This window comes from Solanum pennellii, chromosome 7 (genome assembly GCF_001406875.1).
Source record: "Solanum pennellii chromosome 7, SPENNV200".
Classification (NCBI taxonomy): domain Eukaryota; kingdom Viridiplantae; phylum Streptophyta; class Magnoliopsida; order Solanales; family Solanaceae; genus Solanum; species Solanum pennellii.
Genome location: NC_028643.1, coordinates 61,688,386 through 61,694,434, shown reverse-complemented (window position 1 = coordinate 61,694,434; position 6,049 = coordinate 61,688,386).

Genomic DNA, 6,049 nt, shown 5'->3' with positions numbered 1-6,049 from the left:
GTTCCGGGTCCTCCTCAAGGACCGCTATGGTGGTCCTTGGGGGGTTGCAACTGCACTTTTAGATCCTAAAAACATTATTTTACCTATATAAAATATTTTTACAAGTTTTACCCTCCATACGACACTTTCAAACCTTCACAATATGTAAGGACATCTACTAGTTAAATTTCACTAGTTTACGAACGCCATGGTTGTTCCTTAACGTTCAGGATCTAATACTTCTAAATCAAGTTAATTACATTAGTTTAGGTCTGGAAACACCATTTTAATCATTTTTTATTAGGTGAGGCTCTAACATAGGTCATTGGATTTTCGAGATAAACTAGGATGGTAAGGAGTAGCTACGTTGTGGTGGACAACATATTTCTCAAGCAATGTTTTAAACAACTTATTGAAAAAATAGGAACCTCCATCAGTGATTACTGCCCTTGGGGTGCCAAATTGGGACATGATATTCTTATTCAAGAACACGGTGACTCTTGCCTTCAGGGAGCGCGATCGCTTTCACCCACCTCGATACATCGTCAACCACAACAAGAATATACTTCATACCATAAGAACTCACAAATGGCCCCATAAAATCAATGCCCCATATATAAAAATAAATCAATTAGCATGATTGGGTTCATCGGAAGCTCTTGCATTTTTGAAATTCCTCCCTCTCTTTTGCAACAGTCACAAGACTTGGCAAAATCATGAGAGTTTTGATGAATGGTTGGCCTATATTATCCACACTGCAAACTATTGTGTGCAATACGAACACCACTATAATTCCCACGAACAGGAGGTGAATGACATGCCTCAAGAACACTCAGCATCTCAACTTTGGGCACACAGCGACGAATAATATCATTAGCACAACTACGATACAGGTTAGGCTCATCCCAAAAGAATATTTTAATACAATGCATGAACTTCTTCCTTTAGTGAAACAAATGATCCAGAGGCACCACATCACTTGCCAAATAATTAGAAAAGTTTGCAAACCAAGGAATGAGGTCATGGGAAGCAACCAATACCTTTTAAATGTGAAACATATAATTGATCTTACCCTTGTCACCAAGCTCAGGTAAAGCTTCATCCTCCAATATAGACAAGTGATCAGCGACTTGGTTCTCTGTCCCGTTGCGGTCTTTTACCACAAAATAAAATTATTGCAACAACACCCATCTAATGAGTCGCGGTTTAGCATACTTTTTGGCCATCAAATACCTCAACGTCGAATAGTGTGTGTGCACTATCACATCTAATGAGTCTCGGTTTGCAATCTTTGCATCTTTTGAGTACCTCGGCTAGATGATCTAAGAAGCGATCAAAGGATTCGCCTACCACAGAGAAATTATCCATGAACACCTCAATAGTGTCCTTCACCATATATGAAGATATCGACGTCATACAATGCTGGAAGGTGGACGGTGCATTGCACAAACCAAATGGCATTCGCTTGAATGCAAAAGTCCCATAGGGGAAAATGAATGTGGTCTTCTCTTGGTCTTCCAGAGAGATTGAGATCTAATTGTATCCCAAATAGCCATCAAGAAAGCAATACCAACTCTTTCCTGCAAGCCTATCCAATATCTAATCCACGAAGGGCATAGGGAAATGGTCCTTTTCTGTCCACACATTCAACTTTCGGTAATCCATAAAAACACTCCATCAGTCACCGGTGTATCAGAACAAGCTCATTTCTTTCATTTGGGACCACAGTAATCTCACCCTTCTTAGGCGCACACTGAATAGGGCATATCCAACTACTGTCTGTGATAGGGTAAATGACTCCAGCATCAAACCATTTATTAATCTCTTTTTTCACTACCTCTTGGATAGGCGGATTCAATCTTCTCTGATGCTCAATACCAGGCTTATGATCTGGCATGAGTTGAATTTTTTTTAGAACAAATGTCGGGGGGAATTACAATAATATTTGCTATAGTCAACCCAATAGCTCACTTGAACCACTTTAGCACTCTTCTAAACACTCGACTTCTCACCTATTAAGATCTGTTGTAATAATGACTTGGAGTGTCTCATTCATTCCCAAGAATACATATCTTAAATGCGGTGGTAGAGCCTTAAGCTCAAATTTTTGAGCTTCCTCAATAGATGGCCTTACAGGTGGTGATTGGGATTCTTTAAGTCTAGCTCCAACCTCTTCAGTTTTGACCAGTACTCAAATTGCTCCAATGCATACAACCCACTCATCATAGTCCTCTATGCCATTATTCTCGAAGTTTATCATAATCGCTGCTAGTGACTCAACCGCCAACTTTTCTTCAATTTGTACCTCAGACATATTATCAACTCTGTAAGTTATCGCGAACATGGATTGAACTTCGCCACTTTCCTTTATGGACCTGCAAATATCAAATGTAGATTCTTCATTATTAAGCCTGAATTCATCTTCCCCTTTTCCATATCAACCACAGCGTGCCCAGTAAAAAGGAATGGTCTCCCAAGAATGATGGGAACCTCAAAATTAACCTCGCAATCAAGAATCACAAAGTTCGCCAGAAAAATGAATGACTTAACTTTCACTAGAACATAGTGGAGTACACCAATTAGTCTTTTTATCATCCGATCGGCCATTAGTAGACGCATCGCAGTGGGCTTTGGATCCCCCAAACCTAGCTACTTATATATCGATAAGGGCATGAGGTTTATGCTCGCACCAAGATCACACAATTCCTTAGCAAAATGTAATAACCCGATAGTACATGGGATAGTGAAGGCGCTAGGATCCTCCTTCTTTTGTATTAAGGACCTTGTAGCAATAGTACTACATTGCTGCAATTTATCATCATCTTTAAAAGTTGCTACTCTCTTCTTTGTCACTATGTCTTTCATGAATTTTGCATACCCAGACATTTTCTCTAAAGCTTCTATCAAAGGGACATTGATGGAGAGCTACTTCAACATACTTATAAACCTGCGGTATTTAACTTCTTCGGTCTTCTTCACTAACATTTGTGGGAACAGCGGTGGAGGTCTAGGTATAGGGACAACCTTCTAAGTTTCTTACGCTTCCTTTTCAATAACAATCTTAGACTCTCCCACTAACCTCTGTCACCTCAATATCTTATTTAGTATAAATATCCACCCCAGACAACATAGGTTGATCAATGGTTTGTTTGCCCCCTCGAGTGGTGACGCCATACAATGCACATCGTTCTTTATATTATGCATGGTGTTGCTTGGGAGAGTGTCTGGTTGCCTTGGGTTCACTAGGTAGACAACTGATTCATTTGCATCTCAAGATGCTTGATTATCATTGTGTGGGCGTCAACCTTTTAACCAATACCGGATAAATTGTTCCTTATATCCTTCACATTTTCATCAGTCGCTTTGAACCTCCTCCAGGTTGAGCTACATAGTTCTTGAGCTTGTCCTTCTTTTTCAGCTTCCTGGACACTGGAAAGAATCTTAGTAGTAATTCTTCTGTCAACTGATCCCATGTACAAATAAAGTTATAGGGGATCTCATTGAACCATATAGCAACATCCACGGTTAATGATAGCGGGAACACCCTCAACCCAATGACATTCATATCCTAGTATGGTCGACCTATACAATTTTTGCAAACATAGATTAGCTTGGATATGTGAGCATGTGGTCATCGCTGTCAACCCTACAAATAAACCCCTTGTTGTAAGAATCTACATCAAGATACTAGTCACTAAAAACGTATGTCGTGGAGGTAGAGGTGGAAGGACAAGAGGTCCATCAAACTCGGCGATATTTATATTAACCCTTGCATTATCATTTAGACGTTCTCTTTGAGGTTCCTCAGGCCTTAGTACTTCTCCGACTCTGTTGTTAGGTAGAACCTTATTGTTCTCATTGACTTCCCGTGGTGGTTGCATCCCTACTCCACCACTTAATCCTCCTCTGATAGGATCAATCAGGACTACTTGATTATTTATTTTACGCAAGGTTCTACCCAATTCCGCATCGTAAAGAGTAAGTGGTTTGCCTCTACTACGTGTACTTGGCATACACTAGAGTAAGAACCCGAGAGAGACAAAGTATAGTTAAACTTAATCTAAAAGTCATATTCCCCAGCAACGACGCCAAAACTTGATACGCTTAAATTACACCTCCCTAAAGAAGCATAAGCGATCGTTATCAAGTAAAGAACTAAACTAGTAGGTTGAGGTCGATCCCACGAGGAATATGGTTTAGACTTAACCTTAACTCATGATTATATCTTTCTAGTTAAGATATTTCTGAAACAATTAAGTAAACGGGCGGGAGATTGTGAAACAAATTCCTAAAGTTATAAGAGTATTAAGTAAGCAAAGTTCAACTTTGGTTGTTCTCAAGCTTGGAAAGTAACTAAGATGTAAGTGTTCCCCTCAAGCTCATAACGCGGTAATTCTTATAATACCAATCCCTTCCTAGTGTATTACATGCAAAGTGATAAGTTATGCATCTCTAAATCCTAGGTCTGGCATTTGAAGAATTTCACCCCGCACCTTGGTCCGACTACATGTGTATAAGTTATTAACCCTTACCCTTATCTCATATTAGACATCTCATTGATGTATGTCATAGTTTTCATCCTTGCACTAATTGAAACTAGACTATTAGATTGTATCACACTAAATCTATGTTGATAATTCTTTTCTTATCAACTACCTCCTTGGTCCGACAAGTAGCAACAAGGCGAATTCTAACGTGTGCACTAGTTAAAAAAACTTTTACATTAAAGAACTACCAATGCATGCAAAAACACTATTCCAGAATTGTTTAATTACTATTCATACTTTGTTAATCGTTCATGGTTCACACAACCCTAGTTGTGGATTTAGTTACCCATATTAGCAAGAACACAATTCATGTTTCTAGATGACTAAATCATGCACTTACGTAATAAGAATGATAAACCCAGAATTTTAACTTGAATTGCAAAACAAGTTCTTCAGTATCCGGAAATCAATAATTTTTTAAAGTTGCAAAGAATTATTCTCCAAAGCCAAAAGCTAGGACAATAGTAATAGTTGCTAACCCAGAAACGAGTTTTAATACCCTATTTATAGAAAACAAACTCCTAATTAAGTAGGAAACAAACTGATGAAAGTTTGTTCATGCACGCGTCTTTAATATACGAGACTGACCGACGGACCTTCAATTGATCGATGGTCTGTAAGTCTTTTCCGTCAGCCAGGACTTAGAAAATATATTAGCCTCCAAAATACTCCTTCTCTGAATTAAACGATGGACCACCAGTCAGTCTGTCAACCAGCCGACGGTTTGTCAATGCCCTCCGTGAATCCATACTTAGAATCTTCAGTAAATCATATACTGGAACCTTCTATGAATTAATCAACGGTTAATCAGTACGGTACGTCAATTGCTTGACGAACCGTCAACGCTTTCCGTGGTTTCACACTTGGTCAGATTTTCCTGATTTCTTCGAAAGACTGGGCTGCCTATCTACGATGCCAGTTAGGGGTGTCAATGGATATACGATCCGTTGATTACCTCCATGGATACCCTTTTCTGTATTTTATTCAGTTGTCTCTTTAATCTAGCGCCTCAACATATTTCCTGCAAAACATGATACAAAACCATCAAAGTCACTTCAAAAAGGCTCTAAACACATACAACTCTTAAGTGAAATGCATTAGAAATACCATAAACTCATAGTACATCACAAGGGCCCATCTGATACCTTTTGGGGGGGTATATATTGGATGATACCGTGATTATGGATCCATCTAAACAGAGACAGTGAGGAGTCGCATGAAGAATCAATTATACCTATCCTACGATGGATACGTAGTTCTATGGGACTTTTGAATAATAAAATACTCTAACTCAACTCGGTGCTCGATACTACTCCCAAAATAATTAATATGACTTTGTGCTCAATTCACTCATTACAAAGAATGGACTTCTTACATTGTTTAAAATACTTTTCAAAACATGGGACATATTTACCTTCTTGATATATATTGTTTAAAATACTTTTCTTACATATATATATATATATATATATATATATATATATATATATATATATATATATATATACACACACACACACATA